The sequence below is a fragment of the Saimiri boliviensis genome, chromosome 7 (genome assembly GCF_048565385.1).
Source record: "Saimiri boliviensis isolate mSaiBol1 chromosome 7, mSaiBol1.pri, whole genome shotgun sequence".
In the NCBI taxonomy this organism is placed as follows: Eukaryota; Metazoa; Chordata; class Mammalia; order Primates; family Cebidae; genus Saimiri; species Saimiri boliviensis.
Window position 1 is genome coordinate 107,619,561 of NC_133455.1, and position 26,161 is coordinate 107,645,721.

Below are 26,161 nucleotides of genomic sequence, written 5' to 3' on the forward strand. Positions count from 1 at the left end.
ATTAAAAAATCGGGAAACAACAGATGCTGGAGAGGATGTGGAGAAATAGGAACACTTTTACACTGTTGGTGGGAATGTAAGTTAATTCAACCATTGTGGAAGACAGTGTGGCAATTCCTCAAGGACCTAAAAATAGAAATCCCATTTGACCCAGCAATCCCATTGCTGGGTATATATCCAAAGGATTATAAATCATTCTACTACAAGGACACATGCACACGAAAGTTTATTGCAGCACTGTTTACAGTAGCAAAGACCTGGAACCAACCCAAATGCCCAACGATGATAGACTGGATAGGGAAAATGTGGTACATATACACCATGGAATATTATGCAGGCATCAAAAACGATGAGTTCACGTCCTTTGTAGGGACATGGATGAACCTGGAAACCATTCTCAGCAAACTGACACAAGAGCAGAAAATCAAACACCATATATTCTCGCTCATAGGCGGGTGTTGAACAATGAGAACACATGTACACAGGGAGGGGAGCACTACACACTGGGATCCGTTGGGGGGAAATGGGGGAGGGGCGGGGGGGTGGGGAGGTGGGAAAAGATAGCATGGGGAGAAATGACAGATACAAGTGAGGGGGCGGAAGGAAGCAAAGCACACTGCCATGTGTGTACCTATGCAACAATCTTGCATGTTCATCACATGTACCCCAAAATCTAAAATGCAAAAAAAAAAAATAAATAAAAAATCTATCTGCTATTTTTGTACTAGAACATGGACTATAAAATCAGAGCTATCTGAATTTAATTCCAGTTTTTAGTGTCAACCTGTGAAACTCAGAAAGTTAGTTAACTTCTTAGACTTGAGGGTCCTAATTTATATAGTTAGAATGATAATACTTATTCAGTGGATGATGTTATTTGGCTGTGTCCCCACCCAAAATCTAACCTTGAATTGTAATCCCCATAATTCCCACAATCCCCATGTATCAAGGGCAGGACCAGGTAATTCAATCATGTGGGCGGTTTCTCCATGCAGTTCTAGTGACAGTGCATGAGTCTCATGAGAACTGATGGATTTATAAGCATCTGGCATTTCCCCTGCTTCCCCTCCTCACTCTGTCCTGCTATTCTGTGAGAAAAATTTTTTCTTCTCCTTTTCCATCCACCATGATTGTAAGTTTCCTGATCCCTCTGGAGCAATGTGGAAGTATGGGTCAATTAAACTTCTTTTCTTTATAAATTACCCAGCCTCCGATATTTCTTCATAGCAGTGTGAGAACAGATTAACACAGTGGAGTTCTTTGAGAATTAAATGAAATGTAGTATATAGGGCACCAGGTACAGAATAGATACTTGAAAATTGTAGTGTTTATTATTAAAATTGGAAATAAAACCTTGTTATCATGCAAAAGTAGCCAGCTGCTTCATTGTTACACTTTAGAAGATGATGTTATTAAAAGCATAAATCTAGTAATAATTTACATTTATTGTGGCTTATTATGTACAAAATGCCATGTTAAACATTATTGCTTTACTTCAGTTGGTCCTCTAAATAAACCTATAAGACATTATTAATATTAATATATATGTTTACATATTACATGTGAATACAACTTAATTCATTATAATGTTCTTCCTGTATTATAAATTATGAGTCTGTGGCTTAGAGAGGTTAACTCATTCATTCAAGTGAACTAGAAAGTGGCAGACGTCAGAATAAAACCCTCTGACCCCAAAGTTTGAACACTTAACACTTCTGCTATCATTTATATGTTCTGTTTAGGTGTGTTATATTGTTTTGAAATAATAGCCTGGATAAAAATACTCTTCTAAGAACTCCAAAATTTCCATAGATTATCTTGGCACTTATTATTTATTTACTTTATCTGACTGCTTTTTTTTTCCAAAGAAGATACTGCATTTTAAGCAATAGCCACCAATTGGAGCCACAAACCAAGAACTTCATTGACAGTTTCTTGTGAAGGAGAATTTATGTTAATAATTTAACACAAGGAAAAGCAAAGACAGAAAGACCAAGAAGAGTGTCCCAGTCTTCTCTATTTTAAACTTATATTCTTATATCTTTCCTATTTTTAAATTTCTCTCTCTTTACTTTTTTCAGTGTGGTATTTCTATACATACAGTTAAAATGTTTAAGTTTTCATGTTAAGACTTTCCTCTGAAAATAACAATTTTAAAAGCCATTTGGAGCCTTTTACATGTGATGGAATTTAGGCAGAGGATGGGTTTGAAGGTTCCAAGGTGGCTCATTTGCATGTCTGGCACCTTGGTGAGGATGTCTGGAAAGCTGGGCTCAGCTGAGACTGTTACCAGAGCACCTACATGTGGTCTTTCCTGCACAGCAGTCACGGGGTGGTGGGACTTACCATATAACCACTGGAAGTAGGATTTTGTGGAGCCTCGGGCTTCCAAGAGACAAGGCAGAAGCTGCACGGCCTTCTGTGACTTAGCCTTGGAAGTCACACCACACCATTTACACAATACTCTGTTGGTGGAGAAGTCACAAATCTCCCCAGACTCAAGGGAGGGAACATAAAGCCTTATTTAAAACTACCAAAGGGATAGAATCCATTGAAGGATAGAGACACATATACCAGAGCACAAGAGCTTGCTCATTCTATGTATTTTAACTCCTAAGAAAAGGGTCTCTATAGACGTTTGATTGTAAGAGAATGACAGTAACCCTGACAAGGCAATTTCTGAACTCTCCTACTACTTATTTACTTATATGTTCTGATTGGGGGTAAAATGAGTTAGGAGAAAACTTGGCTTCAGATATCAGCCTAGAGCAGCAAACACATGAAAATCAAAAGTCTCTAATATATCATTTGTCTTTTTTCCAGTAAGGTAAAATAAGGCATAAATGCTTGTTTGATCATAGCCTGTCTGTGCCCCTCTGCCATTGTCCCAACATGCCACCACTAACCAGTTCCTCCTCTTCCTGGATGCTCTTTGAGCTCTCAACACTTACACCTCACCACTGGTATCCCTACCTCAGAATTCTCCTCTCATTCAGTTCCTCTCACCCACTGGTGCCATGTTGTCTCTGGATTGTGCTGTTTTTATCTTGGCACCAACTTTGAGGCCTCCCAAGGACTAATGGGTTAAATCCAAAATCTTCAGTTAGGGGCTTCACAATGTAAACTCATTCTCTACGAGGCTCCAGAATGAATTCTTTACTTCACCCAGTCAGGTACCCTAGAAGACTGTGATGAATTCAAGGGCATGCATCTTCTAGGAAAAATGTCAGCAAATTTTTTTCATCAAGGGTCAGAGAGAAAATCTTTTGGGTTTTGTGGGTCCTATCATCTCTGAAGCAGCTATTCAGTTCTGCTGCTGTGATACTAAAGCATCTGTAGACAATGTATAAACAAATGAGTGTGGCTGTGTTCCAGTAAAACCTTATTTATGGACTTGGATGTTTAAATTTCATGTAATTTTCTTGCATCATGAAGTTTTATTCTTCTTTTGATTTTCTTCAATGACTTAAAATTGTAAATAATCTTAGCTCATGGACCATACAAAAATGGGAGGCAGGCCAGGTTTGACCCACAGGCCACACTTTGCCACTCTCTGTTCTAAGATTGCTGGTCATGAGCTTTTGACTTGCTCTTGACTATCCCTGACTTGCCACAGGGTGGCAAGAGCAGGCCCTCCTCTCCCCATGATGGCATCCTTTGTCATGTGAGGTGCAGATCTGCCCAGCGTCTGAGTTTCTAATTATCTACTTAGAAGAAGGTCCTTCAACTAACCACATGGCCATGAGTAGGTGGAACACCATTGCCTGTGGCTGGAGCACTGGGCAAAGGACAGATAGGGCATTTTGGAGAAAAGGCAAGTTCCAGCTACTAACAATGTGCATGGTGTCCTCCTACTCAGTCCAACTGGAGTCCTTCTAGGAACTAAAACCTCACATTTAAATAGTTCCCTCTTAGTATTATATGAGGCACCTGACCTGTGGATAAAGGTCACTGACACATTCCCTGGCGAGTCTTCAGATAGTGTTGATAGTCATGTCATTTGGTAGGGACTCTGAACCTGCAGCTTAATGCTTCTATGGAACCAGAGAGGTTTTATGTCTGTCTACTGCTAAAGGGAGGCACGGTTCACCTTCAGCTTCCTCCCTAATTTCCAGACCTAGAAGACAGCCCTCTAAGCCTTGCCCAAAAACGAGATACAAGCACCTCTAAATTAAGATCAGCCTGTCTCCAAGTTGCCTAAGAATTTCTTCAGGAGTTCTAGCAGAGGAAGGGACAATATTAGTGGTGAAGGGAAGAGAGTGTGCTGAGTTCACCTTTTCAATGTTATCTTTTCTCCTGCAGTTGGGTTGTTACCAGTAATGCCTTTGGGGGAGAAAGCTGGGAGGCAAAGGGCCGAACTTGGTGCTGGAGTTGCATGGCTATCAAGGCCACTAGAGGGTGCCAGAGCCTGAGATTAGGGAGCCCCAAAAGGCACCATCTCATTCTACCACCTCAGGAATTACTAGCCAGCCAAGAAGTGAAAGCAATAGACAGGGTGGCAGTAGACCATAAGGATACTGCTAGGCCTGACCATATGGAGGGGGACAAGCAGGATCTCGAAGTATTCAGAGCCTTAAGGCACAATGGACCAAGTAACTTCTTACTTTATCTAAGGGCAATCACTGAAGCAGGGAACTCATGGATCTGGGCTAGGGGTGAGAACTGCTTTATGGCTACAGTGAAACATAAATTTAACTCCCCACCTTAATGAATACTACATTAAAATCATTAAATAAAATAACAGGAAGTGCTGGGGAGTAAAATAAAGAATAAGAATTGGGGTAGGGTGTAGGGGCTTGAATAGTAGCCAAGACCATGTTCAGATGACAGCAGATCAGAAAACAAAGAAAGGCAAAAAAGAATGTTCCTTCACAGCCGGCAGTGAAGAGCAGTGAGCTCAGCCACAGAGGTCTTACTCACTGTGCTTTATGCTTCTCCCAGTGATAACCACCTCAATCTGCTTTTAGGAATTGTTCAAAGCAAAGAAAGTATGTGGGATCCAGAGAAAGATGGTCATTTGCTTAGGATTTGTTTAGGAAAACAAAATTATAAAATTGGTCTTGGGCTGGGCATGGTGGCTCATGCCTGTAATCCCAGCACTTGCGGAGGTAGAGGCAGGCAGATCACATGGTCAGGAGATCGAGATCATCCTAGCCAACATGGTGAAACTCCATCTCTACTAAAAATGCAAAAATTAGCTGGGTCTGGTGGTGTGCGCCTATATCTCAGCTACTCAGGAGGCTGAAGCAGGAGAATCGCTTGAACCCGGGAGGTGGAGATTGCAGTGAGCCGAGATCGTGCCACTGCACTCCAGACTGGCAACAGAGTGAGACTCTGTCTAAAAGAAGAAAAAATTGGTGTTGTACCTGGAAACTAGCATAGATTGTAAAGGGTTAATAACAATCAGTAATGAAAATCCAAGAAAATTTAGGTCAACATGGGTGATGAGAGGGAGAGTTGGTTGAGTAGAGAGGGCAGTAAAATCTTGTTATGATTCTTGTATTGTTTAGTGGTTACAAATTCTGATTCATTGTTAGAGCTGATCTTAAAAATATGAATGTTAAAATAAGGGAAACCACTAACAACAGGAATAAACTGTATAGTTTTTAGGCTGTTTGAGAAAAACACTAGTCCCAAAGAACTCATAGGAGGATGATGACCACCACCTCAATGGTAATCCATTGGAGCCCAGATGGAGGGAGGGGTTGAAAGCAACCAGCTGGTATCCAGGGATCGACAGTGGGACATTTCCACTGTGGGTATCTCTGAGAAACCCCCAGAATTGAAGAGTCAGCTTGGAACATCTAGATCATGATACTACAGTAGACAATAGCAAGTCCCTTTTCTCCAGACCTAGCCCTGAAGCAAGAAAGTGAGCAAACAAGGGAGAAGCTGACCATGTCTCCACGCCCTATTGCAGATTTTCATGACTACAGCAGACCCAAGCCTGCAGAAGGAAAAAACTAAGTAAGATGGAGTTTGGAGTTCTCATTATCACACGGATTGGGTCTCTAAATGTTAAAACAAAAAGACAATGTATATGTTATCTACAAGTGATCTAAAGAACTGTGAGACCTGTCCAAGATTTCACCCAAGGACAAGGAATGGTCTATTTGATGGAGTAAGTTCACTGAGGAGTGATGACATAGAATAAATGTGTTTTATAATTGTATCCTATTAAGCTCAACCCATTCAGTATAATTGTTACATTAAAATCGGATTAATTTTGAATCAAGGTGAAAAGTATTAAATAAAACCAAGAGGAATTTTTACATTAATGAACTAATGACCTTTATAACAATATTACTCCTTTCTTTGTTATTCCCTGCTCTCTCTCCTTCAGTCCACTAAGGAGATTTTCCTTTCTCTCTCCTCCTTGAGTTTCCAATTTGCCTCATATTCTATGCATTCTATAACATAATATGGAATATTATGTTATAATATTCCATAACATTCCCCTTGTCTGTCCTGGGGTCAGAAGCCCTTTTCTCCCTACATGTCCTTTACCCATAAGAATTAAAGGGTGGCTTCATCAATGCACTGCTATGTGGCCTTGAGGAAATTACCTACTCTCACTGGATTGTAACTAATCATTTGTTAAATGCAGAAAAAATTTCCTACTTTGAAGATTAAATAAAATAATTCTTGTAAATTGAGCAAAATTGCATATGGCACACAATAATTCATGGCATTAATAGTTATCAGTGAAACAAGGTTAGTGGTAAGAGAAATCTACCAAAATATTTTATTTTCTTTCAAGAGCAGAAAATAAGCCTTCTCTGTAATATGTGCATTTTTAATCTAGCATATAAAAAAGTTTAGGGGCTGGGTGCCGTGGTTTATGCCTATAATCCCGGCACTTTGGGAGGCAAAGACGGGAGAATCACAAGGTCAGGAGTTCAAGATCAGTTTCACCATGTTCAAGTCCAAGTTTCACCATGTTGGTCTCTACTAAAAATATCAAAAAAAATTAGCTGGGCCTGGTGCGTGCCTGTAATCCCAGCTACTCAGGAAGCTGAGGCAGGAGAATTGCTTGAACCCTGGAGGAGGAGGTTGCAGTGGGCCAAGATCATGCACTGCACTCCAGTCTGGGTGACAGAGCGAGATTCCGTCTAAAAAAAAAAAAGTTTCGGATATATTGCCTGATGATGATGATTATAATGACAGTGAAATGGTAACAACAGCAGTAATTGTTATGACAGAAAGATACCCCACAATTGTAAGAACCAAATGCAAATGGCCCAGGAAAAATACCAGTGCAGATTATGGGACCTAGTAGATTATTACTAGGAATCAACAATAACAGGAAGATTATGTTGAGATACTGTAATTGGAGATGTGAGTGTTTCAAGTCCAGCATAAACTCCATGCTGTCTCCAGAGCAAAACCAAACACATAAATAGTGGTGGCCATTAGAGAATGTATATATATGTTTTTTGTTTGTTCTGAGACAGTCTTGCTCTGTCACCCAGGCTGTAGTACAGTGGTGCGATCTTGGCTCACTACAACCTCTGCATCCTGGATTCATGCTATTGTTCTGCCTCAGCCTTCCTAGTAGGTGTGTGCCACCACATCTGGCTAATTTTTGGTAGAGATAGGGTTTCACCAGGTTGACCAGACTGGTCTTGAACTCCTGACCTCAAGTGATCCACCCACCTTGGCCTCCCAAAGTGCTGGGATTACAGGCATGAGCCACTGCGTCCATCCCATTCGAGAATATTTGATAAATATTCTGTGTATAACATTCAGATAGACACTGGAGACCACTTTCAGTCTTTTCAGCTGTTCTGTACATAGACTAGTATAACATCATATTCAGACATGAAGGACAGCAATAAATCTGTTTAACTTCAGCACCACCACATAATGTCAGAAACATTAAAAGAAGATGCAAATTTCTAAAGCTATGGGAATTGTAATTTGGAGTAAGCAGTGGGTTCTATGAAACAAATTGCTTCTGACAAAACCAATGGCAATTTTGATAGAATTATAAAATCACTCTTTTGTGGGAAGACAATTATATTTGAACATTATCAAATCATTTGCCATTTCTTCATGCAATTTTAAATAATTCAGATTAGACTTAAACATGAGCAATCACAAAATGAAACAGTTCAATGAAAACTGGCTCAGGGTCTATAGATAAAGAGGTCACAGTAAAAACAATATGTGAAGCTGGGAATGAGGTTTGAGTGGGATGGCTCTTTCCAGGCTTAATATCTTGATTAACGGAGCAGGTGATGGAGTAGCAGTGTGAAATGTTGCATTAGGTCTTTTCAGGTGAGTCTTTAAATATAAAAAAAAAGGAACAATGAGAAGAAAAACCCAGAGAAGTCAAAATTTGCAGCAGAAAATAAAAAGCTGCCTTTTAGATTGTAAAATTACATCTAAATTATGTGGTGCAAAGTATCCTGACTTCCTGAATAAATTGATAGAGTTATTTATAATATCTCGTGATGCCTAAGAGGCAATTGGGTAATAGCAGGTAGAAAATTTGAAATAAATTCATGATGACAATGTCTCTTTGCATTCTAGCCTTTCACCAAAAAGAGTTCAAGTTGATCTCTGTGTACTAGAGTATTGTAAAATAGTGAAAACAGGGAAGTAAAAGTTCATATGTTAACTGAATGATAGTAGGATTATAATGGCTGTGTATAAGTTAATTGGGGAAACTAGATTTAATTCTCCAAAAGACTATACTATCTTCCTATTTGTTTTGATAGCAATTTAAAAAACAAGTATGAGAGATACTGAATTAAAATAGAATACTGGACCATTTGGGGGGAAAATAGAAAAATAAAGTACAATAAATGCTGGATCTATAGTTAAAGAGCCTGCTGAGGTATCTGTTTCTGTAAACTTTAGACATAATTCACCATCAACAAAATTGAGAGAATGTAACTCGGAAATGGAATAAACTTGTGCTAACAGGGAAATATTTATCAAAATTGTCATCAATGAGATTAGAATTTTTGAGCTGGAAAAGACCTTAGAGATCTGCATTTTATAGAGGAATAAACTGAAACTCAAAGTGATTTAGTAACTTGCTGAGAATGACACAGCCATTCTGAAGCAGAGTTCATCTCCCGCTCCAGTGCTTATCCTGCTCTGCCATGACTGGTCACTGAGTCAATGATGATGTAATTGCTATGGCTAATCTATCTCCTTGTTGAAAAACTGGGTAAGAGCTTAGATTCTGCAGCCAAGATACTTGGGTTCAAATTCTGACTCTACTGTTTTCTAGTATGGTAACCTTAGCCTCTTTCTGTTTCCTAATCTGTATAATGGGGACAATAATAACACTTTCTTCATAGTATTGATGAAAGAATTAAATTAGTTAATGTGTTTAACTGCTTAGAACAGTTATTTTGGCACATGGTAAATATTCAGTAAATACTCTTATGTTTGTGACTAGAAGTCTAGATTTCATGCTGCTAAATTTCATAGAAAACATCTTAGAGGTTAAATTGGCTTCCCAGTTCTGCAGGCTCTGTGGGAAGCATAGTGTCATCTGCTTCTAAGGAGGCCTCAGGGAGCTTTTACTCATGATGGAAGGCAAAGCAGGAGCAGGCTTCTTACATGATAGGAGCAGGGGCAAGAGATAGAGGGGAGTTGGTACACACTTTTAAATGACCAGATCTCATGATAACTCACTCATTTTCATGGAAACAGGACCAAGGAGGCAATCTACTTCCATGATCCAATTCAACATGAGACTGCAATTCAACATGCGATTTGGTGGGGAGGTATACAGATCCAAACCATATTACCACCTGAGGTGAAAAACTTGTCAATTCATGGGCAATCTTGTTTAATAAATACAACTTCTCCAGTGGTATGATGGAGGTGGCTTGTACCAGCTGGAGAGAATGGACTGTGAATGTCTCTTTCCAACTCTAAGCTCTAGGTTTCATACTGCTAAATTTAATGTAAAACACCATAGAGATTTTTCAAATGCTTTCATGGATTTTATGAAACAAGGAAGAATTTATTTCAAGTATAATAGGAAGATATATTCTTAGAAGTCTTTTTCTGCATTCTTTCAGTTGAGAGAGGATCCAAAGTTATTTCTGGAAAACTTTATTTTCTTTGTAATTTGTAGTAAACACTGATAGCTTGAAATTGGTCATGGTGGGTGTATATATACCATGACAATCAGCAGATGATACAAGTAACACAAATCAGGCCCTCATTCCACTCAAGCATTTACCAATACACCACTGTGTTTCTCATTTTTCCCTTTCATAATACTTTGTGGCAAATCCCAGAAATAATATTATTTCATTTGTAAATATTTTCATATGTAGCCACCCCCCCAGATTAACAATAATTCTTTAATATCCAATTACCAATCATGGCTGGGTATTATGGCTCGCACCTGTAATCCCAGCATTTTGGGAGGCTGAAGTGGAAGGATCAATCACTTGAGCTGACAGGTTGAGGCAGCAGTGAGTAGTGATCATGCCACTGTACTCCAGCCTGGGTGACATAGCAAGGCCCTGTCTCAAAAAATAGACAAACCCCATCAAAAACCCAAGAAAAAAATTGCTACTCGGTAATCAAATTGCCAACTCTCTTTCTTTCTCTGAATTAGGATACATATAAGGTCCCTTCAGGGTAATTGGTTGATATGTTTGTTGACTCTCTTTTAATCTATAAGTTTCATCTCTTCTTTACTTTTTCACTTGCAATTTATTCAAGAAATCAGTTTGTTTTGTGGTTGTTCCCTTCATTGTTGATTTTGCTGACTATATTCCTGTGGAATACAATCAGCAAATGTTATAATGTTGTTAAACATGTTATTCTGTTCTTTGTATTTCCTGTAAAATTATTGGATCCAGAATCTTAATCAGACTCAAGTTGAATTTTTAGAAAATTTATTTATTTATTTATTGCCAGACCACTCTGTCCTTTGGTTATGAGGCATATGATATTTGGTTATCTCTTGTTTGGTGATATTATTAGCTGTCAACAATCATTACTTAGTCTATTATTTCATTAGGAATTGCAAAATGGTGATGTTTGAATTCAAATGTATTATAGAATATTTCTATAAAGAGAGAACTTCCTTCATCTTCTACTTTATAACCCAGTGGTACAGTTTATATAAGAAAAGCAGGATAAGTGGTTGAATTCTTCTTTATTTATTAGTTTTTAAAATAATGAGTTGGTTTCACTGGCATGTCTTAGATCAATTCAATACTTTTTTCCTTCTTTTCCATTTGAATATTATTATGAACTCATGATTCTAAACATATTTGATGTATTTCAATACATTGCAGTTGTTATTGAGTCTCAAAGTATCTCTTCTTTGGCTCATGGGAGTATCTTTAAGTCAGCTTCTGAGTCCCTTTGACATGACTGCAGCTGTCTTTTGAGGTTTCCTCACAATTTCCTGCCTCAGAGCTGGGAATAGCGATTTTTCCCAAGAGCCTTTTTTCCTTTCTGTGGGGAATGGTATTTAGAGAACACAATCCAAGTGGCCTTTTAAGAGCACAGGGCTTCCTCTAAGGTGACACAAACCTGTTAGAAGCAAAAAAAGAGCAGAGCACGGGGCTAAGAAATGGTTTCTTTTATGCTGTGTTTTTTTGTTTTGTTTTGGTTTTTGGTTTTTTTTTTTTTTTGAGAAGATAAAGTATGAGTTTAAACTGATACTTCAAATTCAAGATTACAGTGTTTGTATGATGTAACTCTTCTTTTATTTTTGAGACTGAGTCTCACTCTGTTGCCCCGGCTGGAGTGTAGGGGTGCGATCTCAGCTCACTGCAACCTCTGCCTCCTGGGTTCAAGCAATTTTCCTGCCTCAGACTCTCGAGTAGCTGGGATTACAAGGCACCCAATACCACACCCAGCTCTCTTCTTTTTGCCCATGCCAAGGATTTTTTTTTTTTTTTTTTTTTTTTTTTTTTGAGATGGAGTCTTGAACACTCACCTAGGCTGTAGTGCAATGGCATGATCTCAGCTCATAGCAATCTCTTCCTGGGTTCAAGCAATTCTCCTGCCTCAGCCTCCCAAGTAGCTAGGACTACAGGCGTGCACCACCACACCCATCTAATTTTTTTGTATTTTTAGTAGAGACAGGGTTTCACCATGTTGGCCAGGATGGTCTTGATCTCCTGACCTCGTGATTCGCCCGCCTCAGCTTCCCAAAGTGCTGGGATTATAGGTATGAGCCACGGTGCCTGGCCCATGCCAAGGATCTTATCCATAACAGTGAATGATAGAATTAAAAATATTAAGGATATTCAGTAATTATTTATTTGCTTTGCCATATATAATAGTCTCTGAATAACAATGCCTACATTACTGCTCACAATATGATCACTAAAAAGAGTTTGACAGTTTATTTTTTGTTTTAACAAAGAAATTTAATAGAACTTCAGAAATATACATTTCATAAAACATCAGAAAAAATATAGTTTATCATTAAAGTTTTAGGAAAAACTGATTTTGAAAATAATTTTTAGTTCTTACAGTTCCTAAATCAACAGTATTATCATCTTTTGAATATATTAAGCCTTTTTTGCCAAAAATTATAACCAACATTTATATAGTACTTTAAAGCAAACAAGGAATTTTTATATGTATTATCTTTAATCCTTACAATATCTGTGTAATAGTATTGTTCTTTATATATATATATGTATTTTTTAAATTGCATTTTAGTTTCTGGGGTACATGTAAAGAACAGGCAGTATTGTTGCATAGGTACATACATGGCAATGTGGTTTGCTGCCTCCATCCCCTCGTCGCCTATATCTGGCATTTCTCCCCATGTTATCCCTCCCCTACTCCCTATCCCCCACTGTCCCTCCCTTAGATGCCCCCCTACAGCCCTCAGTGTGTGATGCTTCCCTCCCTGTGTCCATGTGTTCACATTGTTCACCACCCGCCTATGAGTGAGAACGTGCAGTGCTTGATTCTCTGTTCCTGTCAGTTTGCTGAGAATTATGGTTTCCAGGTTCATCCATGTCCCTACAAAGGACACGAACTCATCATTTTTTATGATTGCATAGTATTCCATGGTGTATATGTGCCACTTTTTCCCTGTCCAGTCTATCATCGATGGGCATTTGGGTTGGTTCAAAGTCTTCACTATTGTAAACAGTGCTGCAGTGAACATATGTGTGCATGTGTCCTTATAATAGAATGATTTATAATCCTTTGGATATATACCTAGTAATGGGATTGCTGGGTCAAATGGAATTTCTATTTCTAGGTCCTTGAGGAATCGCCACACTGTCTTCCACAATGGTTGAACTAATTTACACTCCCACCAACAGTGTAAAAGTGTGAGTATGACATTTTATTTTACTTTTTTGCACTTTTTTTTTGATGAGACATGTTCTACTGAGGCTATGCAGTCAAGTGTGTTTTAACATTATTTGGAATTATTTTGCTGTATGTAGATAGTTTTGCCATCAACTGGACACACAATTAGGTATATTTATTTCATATTATTTTTAGAAAATTTATTTACATTTTATTTTTTTTATAGTTAACTAAAATACTTACATTCTTCCAAAGTCAAATCTGTAAAACAAAGTATATCTTAAGAAGTCTACCTTTTTCCTCCCTCCCCCATACACTGACATTTCCACAATTGTTATGGTTTATCTTTTTTTAAAAAATAAGCAAGTACATTTATATTTGTATGCTTCCTTTCTTAAAAAGGGGTAGCATACAATGTATACATTTTTCCCACTTTGTTTCCTTTACTAAAACTGTAACCCCAAAACATCTCTGTAGTAGTATAGAGATACTCTTTCTTCCTTTTTACAGTCACTAAGTATCCAACCTATCATGTGGGCATACTATAGCAGTGACTGTCAAAGTGTGGTCTCTGGATGACACATCATCATCATCACCTGGGAATTTGTTAAAAATGCAGATTTCAAGGCCCTACCCAAGACTAGCTGAATCAGAAACTCCAGGGTTGGGGTCACTAGTATGTTGACAAGGTCTCCGGGCAATTCTGATGCACCAAAATTTTAACAATTGTTGGACTGTAGTTTATTCCATAACTTCTCCCAATGAATATTTACACATAAATAGGATGTTTCTATTTCTTTAGGCCTTTTAAAAGATTATGTTGTCAAATTTTTGCATATTTGCCTATCTGAGGGTGCTAAATGGTACATCAGTAAAGTTTTCATTTGCCTCCTATAGTTGAGAACCATTCGCATTTTTTTTTTCCGAATGTAGCCCATTTTTCTATAAAGCTAATTGAAGTTTTGTTCTCTATTTTTAGAAGCTCTTTGTGTGTCAAGGACATTAACTTTTTGTGTGATACATGTTGCAAATTTGCATTTTCTCCCAATTCATCACTTTATTTTTACTTTGTTTATGGTGTCTCTCTCCAAGCAAAATATTTTTTATTTCTATTTAATAAAATTTTCCTTAAATCACACTCTCGCTACTTTTCATTTGGTCCCTTCTGGGAGTCTTATAGGGAGAGAGATGTTTTTTCCAGGATTGCTTATTGGTGAAAATGTTTAACAATGGGAACTTTAGGAGAAAATAAATCAACACTGCTGAAGTATAGAATTTAGTGCAATGTACTTAGATGCTCAGTAGTCTCTGTAACTTCTTCATAATTGTTAACAGGTGTTCAATGGTGTTGGCTGGAAAAAATATTCAAGCTGGGCCTATTAAATTCTTTCTAGGCTGTGTGATCTTATTCTCTTTTTGGCTTCTGAACAAATTGGTGCATTAATGCAGTTTTTATAAAGCATTGATACTTCACACTGTGCTTATTTGTAAAGCAATTCATGTAATAAAAATAGATAGAGTCCTGACACATTAGAAGCCTCTGGAAATGGGGAGAGTGGATTATATTCACTTCCCTGGAGCGAGCTAATTAAGAGAATTCAATGAAAATTCTGTTACCAAGTTAGATGTTCTGCTTTTATCTCCTTATATATATCTACAGGTGCATAGCAGTCATGTGACTCATGTAGCACCGCTTATTCTTTAACTCAGCTTCAATGAGGTGGTTTACAATTTAGATATTGTAATTTCCTTTTATGGAGTTATGTGCATGAACTCAGAAGGAAGAGAGACTTTATATTGGAGTCAATTCCTTTTTTTTTTATTTTGGGGTGCAGTTTCAGAAATATGGATGACTACAATCCCTGACATAATCATTCATACCATCTTAAATTTGTTTTTTATGTTTTTCATGTTTGTTGAAATATGAAAATAATCTTACAAGAACTGTATGTGGTAGATGGGGCTTTATATCATGCATGAGACATTTCAGAAATTTTAAATGACTTGCTCAATGACTCACAGCTAATAAGTAGAGAAATTAAGGTTTATACTAAGGCCTAGCTACAGCTACAGAGTTCTTTGGTAGTTGAGCTTATCTCTTTGTTGAAGTTCAGTAGAGCAGTTTTTTTTTTTGTTGTTGTTGTTGTTTTAAGAAACAGGGCCTTCATCTGTCTCCCAAATTGGAGTGCAGTGGTGCAATCACAGCTCACTGCAGCCTTGAACTCCTGCCTCAGCCCCCAAGGTAGCTAGAACTACAGGTGTGTGCCATTACACCCAGCTAATTTTTAACTTTTTTGTACGGATGGGGGTCTCACTATGTTTCCAGGCTGGTCTGGAACTCCTTGGCCTCAAGCAATCCTCACTCCTTGGCATCCCAAATTCTAAGATCACAGGTTTAAGCCACTGTGCAGAAGAGCAGTTTTGTTAAAATAAAAAAGAGATATTGTTTGAATATTATGAGTCCTCACACTAGATTAGAGAGGAAAAAAGAGGCTTATTCTATTTTGTGGTAATATAACATGTAGCTTGTCATAGGGGCCATGGGAAAACTTCTCCCCTTCACTCTTTGAAGTTTTACTGAAAAATAAACTCACAAAAGGCAGCTTAATTGGAGAAAAGGCATACAAATTTATAAATGTAAACACGGGGAGAGCAGAGTCGTTACTTGCCCCCAGTGGAGATCAGAATCTTATAAATTAATGTCATCCTAAGACATCCTAAAAATTACAGAAAGACAGGGAACTGGAATCCTGGCCAAACAAGTTATGAGAGGGAGGAGAAGAGAAATTTGTTGAGGGACAATAAAGTATTACTAAGGAGAATGAATGAATCTGGGAACAAAAATTAACTTGTAAATAGTTCTCTTTGGAATTGGAATGAGGCTGATAGGCAGATATTATCTTGGGAAAGGGTCTGTTCAGATGTGGTTACCTTCTTGGTCTTACAGGGAGAGGAAGGAAAAAAAAATCATCTTTTTGGTGGGCCAGGACTTGAGGCAGATAAAGAAATTTCTTCCTGGCTTTGGGAGTGTAATGGGGGAGAAGTCAGAGAGACCTTGAGGCTTCTTATTTACTTCAGCATGTCAAAGCACCGTATTTGGAATATTGGTTTTTGAGCCTCAATATAGTGTAAAAGAGTTATATGGTTGTAAAAGAGAAGAACTATGGGTATTGCCTAGTCATCTCTTACCCTGCAGAGGGGAAACATAAGTTCTGTGATGATTAAATGGTCTTGAACTCCTGGCCTCAAGCAATCCTCTCACCTTGGCCTCTCAAAGTGCTGAGATAATAGGTGTGAGCCACCACATCCTACCCTGTGTTGGTTAAATGGTTTGTCTAAAGTCATGTCACATGTTGTTGGTGCAGCCAGATCTCTGTTTATTGAGGAGGCAGAAAAAGTGACTGTCATGGGTATCACTGGCTAGAGCCAGCATTGCAGACAGTAAAAAAATTTACCAAGACAGTTGCAGGTAAAACAAAAAAGCAAATGTATTAGAGGGAAAGTACATTGCAGGGAAGCGATGGGCAGCACAGCAGAGAAAGCACTTTCTGTAAAGAGGCAGGGGCTGGAGGAAAGTTTTATAGGCTACGCACAGATTGAGGACATGCTGCTGGGGCTATGTACAGAGCAAGCTAATTGTGCCAGTGGTTTGTTTATGATTCGCTGTCTCTTTGACCAATTGTTCTCCCCAACCTGGGGCCCCTTCTTTGTTGTTGCTAACTTGCTAAGACTACATATCCCTTCACCCCCAACTCCCAACATTAAACAATGACAAATCTTTGGCCTTGGGATAGAAGTTTCATCTTCCAACTACTTCCTGCTGACTGTGGGTGTAGTGCTGACTCTACCTATGGTTTCTGATCTGTCAGGAGACCCTGACTTTTATACAGAAGAATTTTCCCAACCTAACAAGGCAGGCCAACATCCAAATTCAGGAAATACAGAGAACATCACAAAGATACTCCTCAAGACTGTCAGATTCATCAAGGTTGAACTGAAGGAAAAAATGTTAAGGGCAGCCAGAGAGAAAGGTTGGGTAATCCACAAAGGGAGGTTCATCAGACTAACAGTGGGATCTCTCAGTAGAAATCCTACAAACCAGAATAGAGGCCAAAATTCAACATTCTTAAAGAAAAGAATTTTCAACCCAAAATTTCATATCCAGCCAAACTAAGCTTCATAAGTGAAGGAAAAATAAAATCCTTTACAAACAAGCAGATGGTGACAGACTTTGTCAACACCAGGACTGCCATACAATAGCTTCTGAAGAAAGCACTAAACTTGGAAAGGAACAACCAGTACCAGCCACAGCAAAAACAACAAATTGTAAAGACCATTGACACTTTGAAGAAACTGCATCAACTAATGGGCAAAATAACCAGGTAGCATCGCAATGACAGGATCAAATTCACACATAACAATATTAATCTTAAATGTAAATGGGCTAAATGTCCCAATTAAAAGACAGACTGGCAAATTGGATAGAGTCAAGACCGTTCAGTGTGCTGTATTCAGGAGATCATCTCACATGCAAAGACACACATAGGCTCAAAATAAAGGGATGGAGGAATATTTACAAAGCAAATTGAAAGAAAAAAAGAACAGGGGTTGCAATTCTGGTCTCTGATAAAACAGACTTTAAACCAACGAAGATCAAAAGACACAAAGAAGGGCATTACATAATGGTAAAGGTATCAATGCAACAGGAAGAGCTAAGTAGCTTAAATACATATGCACCCAAGACAGAAACACCCAGATTCATAAAACAAGTTTTTAGAGACCTATAAAGAGACTTAGACTCCCACACAATAATAGTGGGAATCTTTAACACCCCACTCTTTAATATTTAATATTAATTAAATTAATATTTAATTAATATTAATATTAAATTAATATTTAATCTGTCAATATTAGAGAGATCAATGAGACAGAAAATTAACAAGGATATTCAGAACTTGAACTTAGCTCTGTACCAAGAGGACCTAATTGACATCTACAGAACTCTCCATTCTGAATTAACAGAATATGCATTCTTCTTAGCACCAAATCACACTTATTCTAAAACTGACTACATAATTGGAAGTAAAACACTTCTCAGCAAATGCAAAGTAATGAAATAATAACAAACATTCTCTTAGGCCACAGTGCAATCAAGTTAGAACTCAGGTTTAAGAAACTCACTCAAAACCACACAATAACATGGAAACTGAACAATCTGCTCCTGAATCACTACTGGGCATATATCAAATTTAAGGCAGAAATAAAGAAGTTCTTTGAAACCAGTGAGAACAAAGATACAACGTACCAGAATCCTTGGGACACAGCTAAAGCAGGGTTTAGAGGAAATTTATAGCACTAAATGCCAACAAGAGAATGCAGGAAAGATCTAAAATTGACACCCTCACATCACAATTAAAAGAGCTAGAGAAGCAAGGGCAAATAAATTCAAAAGCTAGCAGAAGACAAGAAATAACTAAGATCAGAGCAGAACTGAAGCAGGTAGAGACACTAAAAACTCTTCAAAAAAAATCAATGAATCCAGGAGCTGGTTTTTTGAAAAGATCAACAAAATAGGTAGAATACTAGCCAGACTAATAAAGAAGAAAAGAGAAAATAATCAAATAGACACAATAAAAAATAATAAAGGGGATATCGCCACTGATACCACAGAAATAGAAACTACCATCAGAGAATACTATAAACACCTTTAGGCAAATAAACTAGAAAATCTAGAAGAAATGGATAAATTCCTGGACACATACACCTTCCCAAGACTAAACCAGGAAGAAGGAGAATTCATAAATAAACCAATAACAAGTGCTGAAATTGAGGCAGCAATTAATAGCCTACCAACCAACCAGATGGATTCACAGCAGAATTCTACCATAGGTACAAAGAAGAGCTTGTACCATTCCTCCTGCAACTAATCCAAACAATTGAAAAAGAGGGAATCCTCTCTAACTCATTTCATGAGGCCGGCATCATTCTGATATGAAAACCTAGTAGAGACACAACAAAAAAAAAGTAAATTTTGGGCCGGTATTCCTGATGAACATTGATGTGAAAATCTTCATTAATATACTGGCAATCAGAATTCAGCAGCACATCAAAAAGCTTATCCACCATAATCAAGTTGGCTTCATTCTTGAGATGCAAGGTTGGTTCAACATATGCAAATCAATAAACGTAATCCATCACATAAGCAGAACCAATGACAAAAACCATATGATTATCTCAATACATGCAGAAAAGACCTTCAACAAAATTCAACGGCCCTTTATGCTAAAAACTCTCAATAAACTAGATATTGACAGAACGTATCTCAAAATTATAAGAGCTACAGCCAATATTATACTGAATGGGCAAAAACTAAAGGCATTCCCTTTGAAAACCAGCACGAGACAAGGATGCCTGCTCTCACTATTCCTATTCAACATAGTATTGGAAGATCTGGCCAGGGCAATCAGGCAAGAGAAAGAAATAAAGGATAGTCAATTAGGAAAAGAGGAAGTCAAATTGTCCCTGTTTGCAGATGACAGGTTGTATGTTTAGAAAACTCCATTGTCTCAGCCCTAAATACCCTTAAGCTGGTAAGCAACTTCAGCAAAGTCTCAGGATACAAAATCGATGTACAGAAATCACAAGCTTTCCTATACACCAATAATAGACAAACAGAGAGCCAAATCATGAGTGAACTTCTCACAACTGAGCCCTATCTAGAAGGAGGGGTCACTGTCTTTCCACAGTATGATGAAGGAATTGGAATGATTGCCCCCTCAATGACCCAAGGGAACATCTGATATGGACAGGGCAATGCCACAGCTGGAGCAGGGCAATTTCTACTCAGGCTAATGCCTGTGGGTAGCTTGGATGAATATGGGCAGCCTGCTGGACAGTGTTGGACTCACAGCCCATTTTCAACATCTGATTTATTGAATTGGAAGAGTTTCAAACCACCTTATAGGGAGGACCCTCTGAAAATGATGGACCTCTTTGAATCTATTTTTGCTACCCATCAGCTATCCTGAGCAGATGTATGGGCCTTTCTAAACATGCTCTAACTGCAGATAAATGTAGACTAATTATGAAAAAGGCAAATGAGGAAACTTGGTGCCTCTATGAGGCTAATTTAAATAGTACCCCTAATCTCATAGAACTATTCCTGGCACAAACCTCAACTGGGATCCCAAGTGAACTGGGAATATGGCCTGTCTGGCACATTACCAGGCACACATCCTTGTTGGACTCAAGAGAGGACTGCTCAGACAAAAGAGTTTAATCAAAATTTAGTCATCCAAAAGGCAAATGAGAATCCCTCTGAATTCTCAGAATATTCTTACCAAGGCTTCCATGGATATAAACGTGGAATACTGAAAATTTAAGACTAGTGAATGTGACTTTCATTCAGCAGAGCATATATAAAGAGAAAGATAGAAAAATGGGATGTTGTACTGGGAGTGACTCCTCTGCATTTGGTGGATATCACTTTCAAAGTATTCAGTGGCAGGCAAGAAAATAAAAGCCTATCACCAAATTTGTGAGGCCATCACTCTCAAACAAAGGCAGCCTCATCTTGGCCTGACCATGCTGAGGAGCCTGCTTGGACATGTAAACCAAAAGAAGAGTTAAAACTACTACTTAAGAGAAACTGTAGAGAAGTAACTTTTTTGGGGGGTAATTTCCTATAGAATGAAACCTGTTTAGTCCCTTTAGTTTTAAATTTATCCTTTCTGTCTACTGCTGCCACCACTAACCTCTTCCTACATTCCTACAGTATGCGGATGGTTGACAGCAGGACTCCTGCTGGATCTGTGGCCTATTGCCTTTCTCTAGCAGCCTAGGCCTGCCCTGGTAAGTATTACTTATACAGGGAATTGACTGACCACACTTGCAAGCCTTCATAGAAGATGATAAGGAGTGGTTAGGGGCACAGATGTCAGGTGTTACCAGAAAAGATACAACCCATGACCCATAAATAAGACTCTCAATGACTCTGGACATGAGGAGACTTTCTAATGGAAATATAATATAGGAAAAGGTAATAGCATTGGTCACCCCTCTACTGGACAAAGAAATGATCATCCAAAATATAAAGCCCCAGTACTCTTATTGTAAAAATGAGTTTCTTCAAATCTGGAGTAGCTTTATATGGCTGACAGCATTAATGGGACACTTAGGTCAGATAGCCCCCTTCTTCTGGAAGCAGTGGAATCATACCCTAGACTGGAGTCAAATAGTTCTGGAGATATGGGTTGGATTCCCTCAGAACAATGTCAACATACCATAGTTCTATAGAAAAGGGACTCTTTTGCAACAAATTGGTCCCAGTGACCCAGGCTTAACTGGTACATTCCTAATGGAACTCATTGGTTATGTTCTACAAACCTCTTACCCTGGATACCATGATGATGGCTAGGATTTTGTACTCTGGGCCTTTCCTAGACTCAGAGACAATGGGAAAAGACTGTAGAAAAGCCTGTCAACACATGGGCAAAGATTTCATGATACAAATGTTGAAAGCAGTTGCAACAAAAGCAAAAATTGACAAATGGGATCTAATTAAACTAAAGAGCTTCTGCACAGCAAAAGAAACGATCACCAGAGTGAACAGACAACCTACAAATAAATAGGGAAAATTTTTTGCAATCTGCCCCTCTGACAAAAGTCTAGTAGTAGTCAGCATCTACAAAGAACTTAAACAAATTTACAAGACAAAACAAACAACCCCATCAAAAAGTGGGCAAAAAATATGAACAGGCACTTCTCAAAAGAAGACATTCATGTGGCCAACAAACATGAAAAGAAGTTCAGTGTCACTGGTTATTAGAGAAATGCAAATCAAAACCACAATGAGATACCATCTCATCCTAGTTGGAATGGCAATTATTAAAAAGTCAAGAAACAACAGATGCTGGCAAGGGTATGGAGAAATAGGAATACTTTTACACTGTTGGTGAGAATGTAAATTAATTAGTTCAACCACTGTGGAAGGCGGTGCAGTGATTCCGTTTGAAATACCATTTGACCCAGCAATTCTGTTACTAGGTATATACCCAGAGGAATATGAAACATTCTATTATAAAGATACATGCAAGTGTATGTTCATTGCAGCACTATTCACAATAGCAAAGGCATAGAATCAACCCAAATGCCCATCAATGATAGACTGGTTAAAGAAAATGTACATACACCACGGAATACTATGCAGCCATAAAAAGGAATGAGATCATGTCCTTTACAGGGACATGGATGGTGCTAGAAGCCAATATCCTCAACAAACTGATACAAGAATAGGAAACCAAACACCGCATGTTCTCACTTATAAGTGGGAGCCGAACAATGAGAACACGTGGACACAGGGAGGGGAACAACACATACTGGAGCCTGTTGTGGGGTGGAAGAGCAACAGGATAAATAGCTAATGTATGTGGGGCTTATTACCTACACGATGGATTGATAGATTCAGCAAACCATCATGACACACATTTAGCTATGTAACGAACCTGCGTGTCCTGTACACGTATCCTGTAACATAAAATAAAATAAAATAAAAACTGTCAATCATGGTTAGTAGATGACCCAGATCCATTTTTCACTGATATGATCACCTAGCTTCTATCTTCCTAGCATCCCTAGTCTGGAGGATGTCATTTGGCATATAAAAGCTCTTGCTCAACAGCCAATCAGCTCTAAATCACAGTCTCCAGGGCATCTCTCTAATAAATGCTGAAATGTACCATATACATAAAGCTGTTTTACAAAACTGGATGGTGCTAGATATCCTAACAGCAGCTCAAGGGGACATTTGCGTCTTCATTAAATCTGAGTGCTGTAGGACAAGATGGTAAATAGGAGCCTGGGCTAACTTGCAGCTCCCACTTGGCTGTACAGAACACTGTGTGGAGACTCGCATCATGATCTTTTGCTCCAAGAACCACCATAGAAATGTACCAGGAAAACCAAAATAATTCACAGAACCTTTGAATGAAGTGGCATGCCACTGCAAATTCCATGAGACAGATTAAAAACTGTGAGTTCTCAAAGTATGAGAGAGAGAAAACCTGCCTCCAAACACACATCTCCACTGGGGAATCTGGAAATCCGGATCATGGAAGAAGGTTTTGACCTTACCTAGGGCTGAAATGGATTTAGGGAGTCTCACAAAATCTAAAAGTAGAAGCAGCAGAAGGCAGTGCCTTGAAAGCACTCCCAGTCTCCAGCTTGAGCCCAGGGAAGCCATCAATGACTGTATCTCACAGAGGTCCCTGGAAAAGGCAGCCAGTGGAATTGGAGAGTGGCTACAGGGTGAAGGAATCTTCCAACTGAAATTGGTACTAGTTTAACTGGTCACAAATTTTCTTTAGCAGAGTCCAGGGGGTAAGAGGGAGCTGCTGCATACATGAGTGCAGGAACTGCCTCAGAGTGGGCAGACAGGGAGTGGCAAAGACTAAAAGTTGTGCTTGCTTTCTAAGTGGGGAAATTCATGACCTTGCCAACTACATAGGAGTTGGATGAGGCCTCTTGCTACCAGCTATCCCTCACTTCCCTGGTGAAATATTTGGCACAGCAGAGGTGGGCAAGACCCCTCTGGAACATAACCCCATTGGCCTGAGAACCACCCTTCCATCCACTACAGTGGCCACAGCAAGTCCTACCCAAGGAGAGTCTGAGCTCAAACCTGCCTAACCCCGCTCCCACCAGATGATATTTCTCTGCTTGCCCTGGTAGCTGAACACAAAAGATAGAAACTCTTGGGAGCTTTATGGTCCTGCCCATCACCTGAGAAACCATAATATTTGCCCTAGCCAACTTAGGGCAAGCTTAGATCCCTCTACTACTACCATAGCTGGTGCTTTCTTGAAAGTACTAATGCCTGTCTAGAGGCCAACCAACTCAGGCCATTACAGCAACTAATGACAGAATAACCCTGATGGGAAGGAGAAGACAACACTTAATTCCACTGCCTACAACATTCTGGCCAACCAGAGATGCTGAGTGTGTCCAAGTGACAACATCACAGCTAGCATAGCCAGCATTTGAGAAAGCCAACACACTAAACATATCTACAACCAAGGACTCCCACAGAGTCTATTTCATTCCCCTGCTACCTCCACCAGAGCAGGTGCTGGCATCCACAGCTAGGAGACCTGAAGATGGATCGCATTCCAGGACTCTTTGAAGACACTCCCCAACACCAGCATGAAGCCTGGTAGCACCACTGGGTGGATAAACCAAAAGAGCAATAACAATTACTGCAGTCTGGCTCTCACAAAGCCCTATCCCTGGAGAAGGAGTAGAGCACCACATCAAGGGATCATCCCATGGGACAAGAGAATCTGAACAGTAGGACTTGAGTTCCAGAACTTTCCACTGACATAGTCCACCCAAGTGAGAAGAAACCAGAAAAGTCATTCTGGGAATATGACCACACAGGGTTCTATAACACCTCCAAAAGATCACACTAGATCCCCAGTAATGGGTCCAAACCAAGAAGAAATCTGAATTGACAGATAAAAAAATTCAGAAGGCTGTTTATGAAGCTACTGAAGGAGATACCAGAGAAAGGTGAAAACCAACTTAAAGAAATTTTTAAAAATACATAATATGGAATAAAAATTCTGCAGAGAAATAGATTTCATAAAGAAAAACAATCACAACTTCTGAAAATAAAGGACACACTTAGAGAAATACAGAATGTAATGGAAAGTTTCAACAACAGACAAGAACAAGTAGAAGAAAGAACTTCAGAGCTCAAAATCAAGGCTTTCAAATTAACCTAATCAAACAAAGACAAAAAAAAGTTTTTTTAATGAACGAAGCTTCCAAGAAATTTGGGATTATTTTAAACCTCCAAACCTAAGAATAATTGGTGTTCCTGAGAAAAAAGAGAAATCTAAAAGTTTGGAAAACTTATTTGAGGGAACAATAGAGAAAAACTTCCCTGGTCTTGCTAGAGATCTAGATATTCAAATAGAAGAAGAGCAAAGGACAACTGGGAAAATCATTGCAAAAACTCATCACCTAGGCACATAGTCATAAGGTTATTTAAAGTCAAGATGAAAGAAAGAATCTTGACTTTAAATAACCTTATGACTATGTCATAAGGTTATTGATGACTTATGACTTGTCATCCAATAATTTTGTATTCTGCAAAACTAATTTTCATAAATTAAGGAGAGATAAAGTCTTTTTCAGACATTTTGATGAGAGAATTTGCCACTACCAAGCCAGCACTAAGATAAATGCTAAAAGGAGTTCTAAATCTTGAAACAAAAGCTTGATATGAATGAAAATAGAACCTCCTTAAAGCATAAATCTCACAGGACCTATAAAGCAAAAACACAATAAACAAGTATGTAGGTAACGACTAATATAATGAGCAGAACAGTACCTTCGATCTCAATATTAATATTGAATGTAAATGGCCCAAATGCTCCATTTAAAATATATAGAATGGCAGAGTGGATAAAAAATTACAAACCAGATATCTGCTGTCTTCAAGAGGCTCTCCTGACATGTAATGATGCACATAAACTCTTAAAGGGATGGGAAAGAATATTGCACACAAATGGAAACCAAAACCAAGGAGGAATAACTATTCTTTTATCAGAAAAAAACAAACATTAAGGCAACAACGATAAAAAAAGTCAAATAAGGACATTATATATGATTAGAGGATTAGTCCAAGAGGAACACATCACAATCCTAAATATATATGCGCCTAACACTGGAGCTCTTGAATTTATAAAACAGTTACTACTAGACCTAAGAAATGAGATATATAGTAACACAATAATAGTGGGGGATTTCAATATTAGAAATGGCATTAGACAGGTCATCAAGACAGAAGGTCAACAAAGAAACAATGGACTTAAAGTATACCCTAGAG

The 26,161-nt window shown here is 38.5% G+C and overlaps 1 pseudogene; it reads left to right on the forward strand.

Annotated features, from left to right (window-relative positions):
• The window catches only part of LOC120360768 (lys-63-specific deubiquitinase BRCC36 pseudogene), an 84,803-nt pseudogene that overhangs the window by 27,749 nt on the left and 30,893 nt on the right, over window positions 1-26,161 (forward strand).